General features: G+C 42.9%; 1 protein-coding gene across 1 annotated transcript in view; it reads left to right on the top strand.

Annotated features, from left to right (window-relative positions):
• The window catches only part of LOC117230146 (solute carrier organic anion transporter family member 74D), a 92935-nt gene that overhangs the window by 1801 nt on the left and 79525 nt on the right, over positions 1 to 11609 (top strand). Inside the window, exon 2 of the mRNA XM_033487271.1 lies at positions 834 to 870. The gene's annotated coding sequence lies outside the window, so the exon portion shown is untranslated. The remainder of the gene's footprint in view (positions 1 to 833; positions 871 to 11609) is intronic.

The following is an 11609-nucleotide window of genomic DNA, read 5'->3' as shown; positions in this document are numbered from 1 at the left end:
TTAAGCTTTGTATGCAATCCTGTAGATCATAGATGTCGCGTCTTGCGTAAATCCTAGAAGTGGGTTGTGCAACCTTAACTATACATTAGAAATTTTTAATGTCTGTAATATATCCGTGGTTAAATTGAAAAGTGGAAGGCGAAATTGTTGAGCTTTTGCAGATTGTTAAATATAACCAATCGGAGTGTTTTGTACATGAGTGTTCGTAACAATACAATTTGTTACATGCTTTGAAATACGTGAAAGCGATTTTTCATCGACAATGTATAATCTATACAACAGCACAAGGTTGTAACGCATTTTATTGCATGACGTTAAAAGGTAGTGAGAAACATACTTGAATTATAGGTATATACCTTTGATCAAAGGATTTACGATTAAGATTAAGATGCAAGTTTTTGAATTAAAAAGACTATGCATTGTTTTGTAATTCTAATTGAATATTAATTTTGTACGTAGTAACAAAATATATGAGAGTTTCTCAGGTAGGGAATTGTGATCTAACAATCTAACTGAATAACTTGTTTATGACTTGTTTTATACGACAAGAATGGTAGATATCTAAGAATTCTGTATGTATATCTAAGAATCGTATAGAATCATATTACTTTATTTGAAGAATAACGTTCTCTTGAAAAATAGTACTGTAGATGGCGTCAATAGATAGATGGCGGTAATTTGAAAATATTATTTGTAGTTATTCGTATTGTATCGTATATGTATCGTATATGTAGTTACTCGTATTGCATCGTATTGCAATTTAAAAATATTACTTGCGGTGTTACTCGTATTGCATCGTACTTTAACAAAAACATTTCTTTTTTTAATTGCAGCCGGAGCATCCGTCCGTCGTTGGAGAAAAGCAATGTGGTGAGTCTCGACTTTCCTTCCATACTACTTTGTAACTTTAGATTATTCGTTAGGGTTATACTATGGCCTTGTGTTATACGTTTCGAACGTAGGTTATACCTTAATATGCGAAGTGATGTCGGGTTAAACCGTAATTCTATAGGATAGGTCGTGAAGCAAACGCTAGTAAAACGCCGACGATATTTTTAAAGATTCAAGAAAACTAATCATTAATCATATAATTGTGCCATCAATGGCAAAAATTAATTCAAATGTACTGACTCCTAATCTTTCTTAAACAGGTTGTTCAACAGGTTGTTAGACAGTAAATTAAAAATTTTGTACCTCGTATAGACAATGTTCGAAATGCACGAGGTTATATTGCTTAAATATGAAATAGCAATATATATTAGAGAAAAATTCGGCCTATGTATCTAGAATTCTGTAAGAATCTGGCAACATCGGAAAGCGAACGAGCAATATGAGAGTGAGAATATCTCATAAATTGAAATTCAGAGCAGCAAAACAGAGATATGTACTACCGTTCATTAGCATTTGGACGCTCGTACCTTATGATAAATATATAAAACGTACTTAGAACTTAAAACACAACTTTTTCTTTTTAAATTTCAATTTCTCACGTTATCTATTATATATTCTAAATAATAATGTTTTACGTTTTATTGTATTTTAAACTTGTATTATTCGCTTTATGTTTCTTTATCACTGTTATTTTGTTAACAATTCTCGGAGGTTTACGAATAGCCTTAACCTTTTGCTCCGAAATCGTGAGTAAAAGAACGGTACGTAGAAAACAAATGTGCCGGTACACGCACACACAAGTCACGTGTCGTGTTTCCATTGCATGCTGTTATGCCTAATTAGTGGCTTGGTCGGTTGCATGCGGAAAGTAACTTAACTATTTTTTCGCGTAATTAACTGATGAACGCGTGTTAAACGCGTCGTCGCGTTTCTCTTTCAACACCGTTTCAATCTGTCCTACTATCGATGTACATTGTTTCTGGAACACGAAATTCGAAATTATTCCATCGATCGCCGTTAGACGATTACTCCGTCCACCGCGTCGAGCGTAAACGTGTTGCAATTTAGTTGAAACCCTTAGCTTCGTTGATAGAAGGTTATTGTCCGATCTAATTGCCAGTTGAACCCGTCCAGTCCTGGACTCGCGGTTTCATTTACCACCGTGTGTCCTATCTCGGCGGAATCAATGCGATCTCATTGCAGTATGCGTGTGGAGACTCATGTATTTACACATACACGTTCAACAGCCGGCGTATCACTTATCCTTATAACGCGTGCAGGACTCGAGATGAATCCGTGTCTATCGTCGACGTACTGTTAGTTTCACGAGAGAATCCACTTTGAAGATGAAAATATGGCTAACTTCGTGGAAGGCGGAGGAAAAGACGACCTCTTGTCGTACGTTTCTCTTTGTATACATCGCGAGTTGTACATTATTTGTGTAATTTCTAGAAAACTACGCTAAAGCAGAGAACAGTGCCAATGCATTGCTCGATGTCCGATTAGCTCGTGTAGAATGCTGTTCACGTTCCGATCTATCGGTTCACGGAAGTCCGCATTGGCCGGCGCGCGTTATAAAAATTCAAGAATTCCACGAAGTTTCTGGTAGAGGCTTAGAGGGGCGTTCTACTCGCGTAGAATGAATCACGGTTGCGATTTGAAACGCAAAATATTTGAAGGCGAGACGGGTTGGAACGGACGCGAAGCTTTCTACACCAAAATTTCCGTTCGCCTCGTGAATATCTACATAATACGTCGGAAGTGGCGGTCGTACGATCCCGCGTCATTTGCATCGGCGGGAATTGGCTAATCGGCAATTCCGCGTAGGTTAACCAAACGGCCGTCGGGAATGCCAGTCGATCTTCCGTGTGAACACGACCACGCTTTCCTATCACGACGAACCTCCATTTTCTAATCTTCCAATCAATTAATTATATGTATCAAAATTCCAGACGAGTCTCACAACCACACATGCACGCTTAAATTACTCTAACATTGTTTAACATCAACGACCTCGCTTAAAAGAGAATTGCAGAGTCGATGTTTGTCAAGCAAATGATAGTCGACACGACGAAGTTTGGAATTAATATTAATTATCGAGCAATCATTGGCGCGATAGGGAAAGGAACGAGTGAAATTACGAACGAAACACGCTACGCGAAGCAGAACGAGGTCGTCGCTCGTGCGTTATGAACTTTACATGTTGTGAAGTGACGCGTCGAGACGTTTGATTCGTTCTGCTGATTTGCCTCTGTTACTTTTAGGAGATCGAGTCTAGTACCGCGAACCATTTATCTTCATCTTGGCCGTCATTTCTTTTCATTTGTTCCATCGACGTAGAACAAGACCCTCCGTCACCCTATTCTATTAACAGCCACGCGATGGTACTGCATATGCAAAGCCCTTATCGTTATTGTAGAACGATGTCCCGTTCACTGAACCTTTCTGCTTATACGTAGCGTAGATCTGGCCGCGTAGTTTAATCATGTATCGTTCGATTCTCTCGATTCTGCGTATCGTTTCGTTCGAGGTCAGGTCTAGCAATGGAGAGTACCCGATCAGACGTTGTTAGACCGTGAAAAATGCTTCGTCACAGACATTGAATGACACTGTAATCTTCGGTTGCGAGGCAAATTAAAACTGCTTAAGCCCAGACGTTCTTCGTTCGATTCTGTAAATTTGTTCGTCGTAATTAGTCATTGGCTTTAGATGATACTGCATTTTAAAATACAGATTCTACAGTTTCCATTCTTTTTCAGACTTTGTTTGGACTTTGGACAATATAATACTACACGATCCATCCGCAGTTCAACGTATCGAATTATTGAATTTAGATAGTTGCGAATCGCCATCAACTAGGTATCGTTTTTCTATCATTATCGTCCATCGCTTATTTTACATTCCCCTTTGCGTTATCTGTTACGTTAACAGTAGCAAAATTATCGAGCAAATGGAAAGTTACAAATTCCCTGCCTCGCCTCGTATCTTCTCTTCTAAATTCATATTACCGCATCGGTCGGTTGCGAGGTAATTTCGTATGCGCGAATCGTATTCGATTACATCATTACTAGCATTCATACATCGCGCATAGTTTGCGCCAAACCCCATGATCTACGCAGCGGATCGGGCAACGATGAAGCATCGCGATCGGCTTGCCGTGAAATCTGTCAATGAAGCGGCGTTCTTGCATGCGTGGATTTCTAAATGAAAGAGAGAGCAGCGGAGAGGAGAGCGTGCGTTAGTAGTTCGTCCCACATCCTAGAAAAAAGCGGGTCATGTGGACGGATGGTTCAGTTGCCGACAGGATAACATTGCTTGGCAAGGACGACCGCCATCATCGACGCCGGCGTCGACGTTCATTGGCCTAAATCGCGGCATCGCTAGTCACTAACGTGTAGCATGCTAATTCTCGCTAGTAAAAATGCTAATGCGTCGTCTCTTGTTTCAACCGGCCGTTTCTCTCTCTCTCTCTCTCTCTCTTTGTCTCTCTTTGTCCGATTAAGTCGCGTTCAGGTAGCCGACTTTTATATTTTATAGTCCCTCTCGCACATAAAATCTTGTTAGTTTCGTTTTGTCTGTAAAGCATTGGATCGTTTATCGAAACGCTGATACGAACACTGATGTTTTATGACTCGGCATTACTCGATCGGTCTAATGATATGTAATGATAGTTTCTATCTTCTTGCAACGATTTTATATACGAGATTTATAGAGTCGAGTCCTCGAAGTTACAAGATCGCGTGATACGATAGTACGCGAACAATTTGATCGATTATCGACTCGGATAATCGATCGAATTTCTTACGTATTGTATTCCGTATTACATACATCGCGGGTCGAGAAGATGGCATTGTGATAGAATTAATAATAATCTCGATTATCAAGTTTCTCGGTTAGGATTAGAAATTTTAAATAATCTATATATAGGCGAGATGAACTTTTACTTCGGCGCTCCAATTCGGTTCATAGAAGTTCAGTTCCGTCTAGCATTTGCTGATAGTTAAAGGCGATGTTTAGCGGAACTCGTACAAGATACGCGCCAACTTTGTTCCATGGAACGACGTGGTCTAATGATTCGTCTTAAACGTGAATATATACGCGGCAGCTGCACGCATCGTGGACGTCCTTTAACATTTTCTGAAAACGTTTCTGCGCGTGTTACGTAGAATATCTCAGACGCTAAAGCATACGATTCTCGAGATCTATGTTCCATCGTGAATCTTGTTTTATCGCAAACTTTTAACTGCTCGGAGCGAACGTATTCACTTGGTAATGAAAGTGGACGGATCGAATTTTAAACGTGGAACATGCAGAATCGTGTATTTTCGTGGCACTTCGCGTGACGAAAGATATCCCATTGGGCCGTTTCAGAGCAACTCGTAAGATCTAAAACAGCCCTTCGTGCTCTCGTTATTTTCAGATTGACGACGCAGATACGCGTTATTCCACTTGCTATTTTCCTCCCGCCTAACTAGGCTAATCGCTGGAATTTGTAAGCGAGCGATCTGGTCGTTCGATAACGCAGAGAAACGTGCATCAGCTATTCGATGCGATTTAGGTGTTAAAAGAACGTTAGATCGAGCCAGTTGCTGGGCTGTTTCGCCGAAGGGAGACACGGACGAAAGCGATAAATCCGATAAAACGAATATTTCTCTGGCATTTTAAGGTCGGCGACTAAAACTCTGATTAAATGCACCGCTTATCGGTGTCATTGATTCGTGTTAAAGAGCAGCATTTCATTCGTGCGCGTCGTGAGAAGGCGCAATGAATTTCACTGAAACAACGTTTCTGCCTTCTATACTTGTACTCTTTTTTCTTCGATATCCTTCCCTCGATTGCTTTTCGAGTCGCACCGTCCACCCTTTATATTCTGTTCGTTCGAAACGTATTACCATCTTGGTCGCTTTTAATTCTTCGTAAGACAGTTGGTAAACCAGTCGTTTGCCAGGGTGCGAGTTCCAGAGAGGGGTTACTCGGATGAGAGCACGGTCGAGGAAGCGTTTATTGGCAGGATCGATGGTCGCGATTCCATCAAGCGTGAAAGGTCGAGACCCGGCTTCCTCCTTCTCTCTTTCTACTCAGACATTCAGAGTAATAAGTAGGCGACTGTACGAGATCGTACGTATGGTCGGATTGTTTTCATCCGACGAAAATGGTTCACCGTGAAAATAGACGACCTCTGCTGTGTGCGTGCGCGCGTAGAAATGGGGATGATGCAGTTGGCCTGGATAAAGGTCAGTGGCCGACCTAGCCCCCCAGCAAACCGACCACCAGCTCTACCACCCACCGGTATTGATTTTGTTAACCTTCTAGGTTCTAGTCCCGTGCACCCCCTACTGTCGCCACCGGCACCCTTCCTACCAATGATATCTTGCCATCACGCTGTTCTACCTTTTGTCGTTTGTATTTTGCCCTCTGCGTTCCAGCAGCTCGTTCCCTTTTCCATTTTCTAACTGACGTTTTACTTGACGTCTCAAGGGAGCGAATATTTCTAACGTGTACCTTAATGCCGAAGAAATATTCGACATTGCGAGGTCTGGTTTCGCGTATTTCTATTTTTTTGGAAGCTCTTGCGCTAGGTACGTGGGTGAAATACGCGCAAGAAGGCGATATTGGAGCATGCTCACGCTTGATATTCTCGTACAAAGCGAGGGCACGTTGCGTTCGGATTGCGATAGCCTCTCGAGCGGCCGATGCAGTTATCTATTTATGCCCTCTGTCCCGGCGAGTTTCAGTGTCGAGTGCAATCGAGAGTCTACTGGGTGTTTGGAAGCGAAACAATACGAGTCACGTAAATGTAAAATGCCGTCGCGGAAGGTTTCGCGATAGAATTGAATCGAGAAACTGTGCTCGTCTCGCGTTCGAATATTTTGTCGCGTGCGGGTTTTCCCTACGAGAGGTTTGGTATCAGATTCACTCTAGCAAGAACCATACAGCTCGTTTCAGTCACACCAGACCGTTTTATTTCTTCGTCTTGAGAATAATTCTTGCACGACGAAGGGTTTTATCGATTAATCACAACGTAATAGGATAATAATCTTCGTAGAATCGAGTCCGATCGGAACAAGAGAACACTGGTACTTGGTTTCATTCTCGCTATCCCGTAGCCAAGTAACGCGTGTACCCTAGCTGTAATTTACGATCGTAGAATCGCATTCTTACGCCTACTCGCAGACCGATTCTGCTTGTTCATTAGCGCATTCCTGCACTTTCCTTCTCGAAATGGGGCGGCGATTCGCGTATCGTATCACCGTCCTCGCGATACCTTGCAAGACGGATCGCCGGTTTACACCTTGCCTTTGCAGTCGACGCGTTTGTGCGCGTGCACGCGCGTGCGTGTTCGCCTCAAGCAGCTAGCGTACAACGGCGAGGCCCGCAAGCGGAATTCTAATGCCGTGTATCTGTGCCACTGTGCGAATTGAATTCCAATTATACGCTTGATTTACTTGTCATTCACCCGGTACTCTCTGAGAATTGCATCCACGACATTTGGCGCCACTCCATCTTCGTCGATTGTGACAACGGTGCCGGTTACCCTGACGACCGTGTCTTGGAAAATGAGATAATCGCTCGAGATTGACCAGGGATGAACTTCCACCAGCTACGTTTATGGAAGGAAGTAACAACTGTGGTTCAATCGTTCGTATCTCGATAAGTTCGTTCGAAGGATCGACGCTTTTTTTTTTACGTTTCCCAGTATCGATTTAGTCGAATGAGACTGTCGTTTAATTTTTAAGCGAATAATTAAAGTTTATTATTTGTATAAAAAGCCGACAAGTATTGATTTTCACCACTGTCTTATATTACAGTAAAAAAAAAAAAAAAAAAAAAAAAGAGAAAAGACGGGAAAAATCGAGCGGACTAAGAATGGCCCAAAAAAGGAAGAACAAAGTTAATCTCTGTCAGCTGCGGTTATACATATCGTCGTAGAGTTTCGTAGCTCGCTATTTGCCGCGGGAACCGAAACTAATATCGCATCGACGAATATGCATGTGCATTTATCCGGATCATGCCATTCAAGAATATCGGCCAGCGACGAGATTTATAACGCGCCACGCCAGAAACGCGTACATTACGTGCTATTGACTGTATTACCTAGGAATTTGCATATACACATATGCAAATCGCGTAGCACGAATGTCGCCTATCGATCAGTCTTGTATCTCGCGTCGGTGCGCGAACTCGCGCTTCGCGGCAAACGGCAAATATGCCTTCATTAATATCGTTAATTGGCGAAAACACGCTCCAGTTCCGCTGCGAGATTCGATACTCCGTCAGCTAGATGTTACTCCATTCTAATTAAGTTCATCGCTCGTTTTGTGTCATCGCGATCGTTTAATACCAGGTCGATGACGGTGAATTCTGCTGAACAATCTCGGCGCACGATCGATCGTTGTTTTTTAACGAACTGTGAACGACGAGTAACTGGACCGAGCCACGAGGTTGCTTTGTGCTTGTTGCGGTGTAATTTAGTACGAAAATCGTAAACGCTTCGAAAGAGTCTCCCGTAAATATTTCCTGTGGACCCGTTAGAATTTTAAGGAGCTGGATTACCATAAGATCGAGAAAGTTGGTTTCGTTTGAATATCAAGAAATATTTAAAGAACGCGGAGAAATCTCGAGGCGGAAACAAATTTTAATCAGGCGAATTGCCAAATTTCACCTGGCAATCGATTAACCTACATTCGACGTTTTTCTAACTCCAGACATTTCCTCTGTCGAGCCTGTTTCGTTCGTGTTGCCCACTTTAAAATTGGATGAAGGAAAGAGAATTTTCGGTTATCGGTTCGTCGTCTGCTTTGTCTCTTTTTCTTTTCCTCGTAGCTTCTCTCGTCGATCCAGTGGACCAATTAGAGTGGCGGTTAGAAAGAACGGCAGAAACGAAGGAAAGGTCATTGTCGGCCACCGGAGACATTTCTATCGGCGATCGGACGGTCAGGGCCGAACTACCGTACCTAAATCTTTCAATATCCATCCTTTGCGTTGTGTTAGCGAACAGCGTTGAAAATCGATACAACGTGCTCGAGAAGTTTCAGTGTTCGATGCTTTTTCTTTTCGACTATCGAGGTAAGAAACTACAGAGAGATATATAAGATGCATAAGATACGAAGTTTACGATCCAATGAATATGAAATTAGCCAAGATCGAATAGGGAGTGAAATTTTCATCCCAAACCCGATTTTACTTTCGTTTGTTCCGCAATTGCGTACAGTACACGCGCATACGGTTGCGTTAACGAATCGCATGTACTGTAGTATCGCGTTAGCTGGCCAGAATATTATTTCGTTAATTGATCATTTCTATCAGTTCTTGGAACCCGTGCTCGTGAAATGAGCTTTTGATATTACGCGTGAGATGTACGGTCAGTTAGGAAAGCGCTACCGAACCATAGTCTCTACCGACGGTTCATTTCTTTCGAATAAATTATTGCAATACAAGGTTCACCTGTTGTCACATCCACCTGTAAAAGGCATCGTGATCTACCCGCATCTTCGCTTATCACGATTAACGAAACACACCTTGCCCGAGACGTTTATCGCGCAGTGTACGATTGGCAGAGGCGCAATGATGGCGCGATTTAAATCAGCATCTCGTAGGCGTTCGTCGACTTTCACGACGACCACGTTTTCCTCGGTCCGTCATCCTTGGAACGTGCTGCGAGCGTACAAAGTCTATAAATTAGATAATTAGCATTTCCAAGAAGTCGTGTTTTCAGTCTTTCCAGTAGACTATACGACAACCCTATCCTCCTTTTTCCTTATCCGTATTATTATGTAGGTAATTGTTATAGGAAAATTATGGCAAGTGGATTGGCGGCGATCAGTAGGCAGGATAAATAAGCTGCGATTAATGAATGAGTCGAGTGCGACTCTTTAACGAGCGTCTCATTCTTTGCCACGAGATACACCGCGTATTGCAACAAACATCGTGGTTTATTGTCGTGTCGTTTATGAATTATAGAGTTGTCGAAGGGAATGAATCGCTCCTTAGATAGTAACATGGATACCTGGATGATAAATATTCATTCGCGGATATCTGCCGCCAAACGAATCGCTTTACGTAACGTTAATAGCGAAATTCTCGCGGCAGCGGTTCAAAAGCATCGTGGTTAGTGCCGTTTCGGAAGACGCGAAATAGCAGAAGCAGAAATGAACGATCGTCCGATCTCGAACGATGAAATTCGTTAAAACGTTCCGTGAACGCGGTCTTCGCGCGCGATTTTCCCTTCCAGTCACGTGTACGTCATCTCCTGCTTTTGCATACACTCGAAACGTCAGTGGGTTGAATGGAAAATTTATCGCGCGCCAAAAACATGGACGCACATGGCATGAAACGCGTTAACACGCAAGTGCACGGAGCATAGGATCGAGTAATAGGTATTCATAGAGTCTCGTGGATATTCTTCTTCCCTATTAATGCTTCTTTGTCGTAATTACGCGTTCACTTTTCCTAGTTGAACGATGTTCCCGTCAATCGTGAGATGCACGCGGCTGTATTTCCGACAAATTATCCAATTACCTGCAATTATCGTACGATAGTCACCGTTCGCTGGATGATGAACGCGTTTTCACTCGACGACGGTTATATTCTTCCCTACTCGGGATAGTTAACAATGTTACACACGGCGAACTGTTTGCAGCACACTCGTTTAACCTTATGAACGGTAGCGAGCACTCGCTCATTTTCCACTTAGAACGTCTTGTGTCGCCGTCGTCATCGAAACGAGAATGAAACGTGGTGTGACCCAGTTATATCCCACGATTTTCGTGTTCCAGATAGCGGCCATTGGCGTGACGATATCTTCCCTTAAACAAAGGCTTCGCCTCTTTTTCCTATTCTTCTCTTTCAACCGGAAATTAAACCGTTCCCGTGCAGTACATTCTTCCATACTCTTGGTTAAAGTTGTTTCCAAACTGCTGTTGGCAAACTAGACACACTAACTGTGAAAGAAACTGCTCGAAATTGTTCTCAGCGCTCGTCTAATTACCAGTGTGATTCGCGTGTATCTTTTTGCGAAATACCGAGGCGCTAACGAACTCCTTCGCGTTTCTCAGTCGTATTTTGGACCCGTGGTAACGGCACCGCGGGTTAACGTTCACGTGCCAGTGATTTCTCTACGAGAAGAGACAGATTTTTAGTGGTACGCGTTTGCGCCACAATGGCTCGTTGGAATATTACGAGATGTGCGAATGGAAATGTGGCTTGCAGGCCTATCTGCTGCCAGAAGACATTCCTAAGGTTTGACGTTGAGTCTAATAGAAAAACTGAGCATCTGCCAGGGCCGTAGCGGTCGTCACGCGAATAACAATACGACGAACGTGTACGCGCGGCATGTCGAACGATAGGCGTGTGCCTGTTTGTTCGTTCTTTACTTCTCTTTAATCGATAACCTTTAGAACGACACACGTTGAAGAAATTTGTGCTTCTCAAAGATAGATTTTCGGTTAGGTTAAAAATTTCGAGGAACCGAACTGGCACCGAAGGATAAATGAAATTATCGATTAGCGAATATCAGATGGGCCAGAACTCAAACATTGGCCTTTCATTAACCGGTTCAGACTGTCTAACCAATTGAGCAATCCGTAACCCTTGGCAAATTGTTTCTTCCTAGGCTCTACGTTCCACACGACCGGTCGCATTCTTTTTGCAGTAACCGAGCAAGAAGTTGAGAGAAGTGCTAAAAGCACCACCGTTAAAGAGTCTCGTATATCCCCTCC

This window comes from Bombus vosnesenskii, unplaced genomic scaffold (assembly GCF_011952255.1).
Source record: "Bombus vosnesenskii isolate JDL3184/JDL3185 unplaced genomic scaffold, Bvos_JDL3184-5_v1.1 scf7180000013266, whole genome shotgun sequence".
NCBI classification, from domain to species: domain Eukaryota; kingdom Metazoa; phylum Arthropoda; class Insecta; order Hymenoptera; family Apidae; genus Bombus; species Bombus vosnesenskii.
This window is presented reverse-complemented; position numbering and strand designations above follow the sequence as displayed.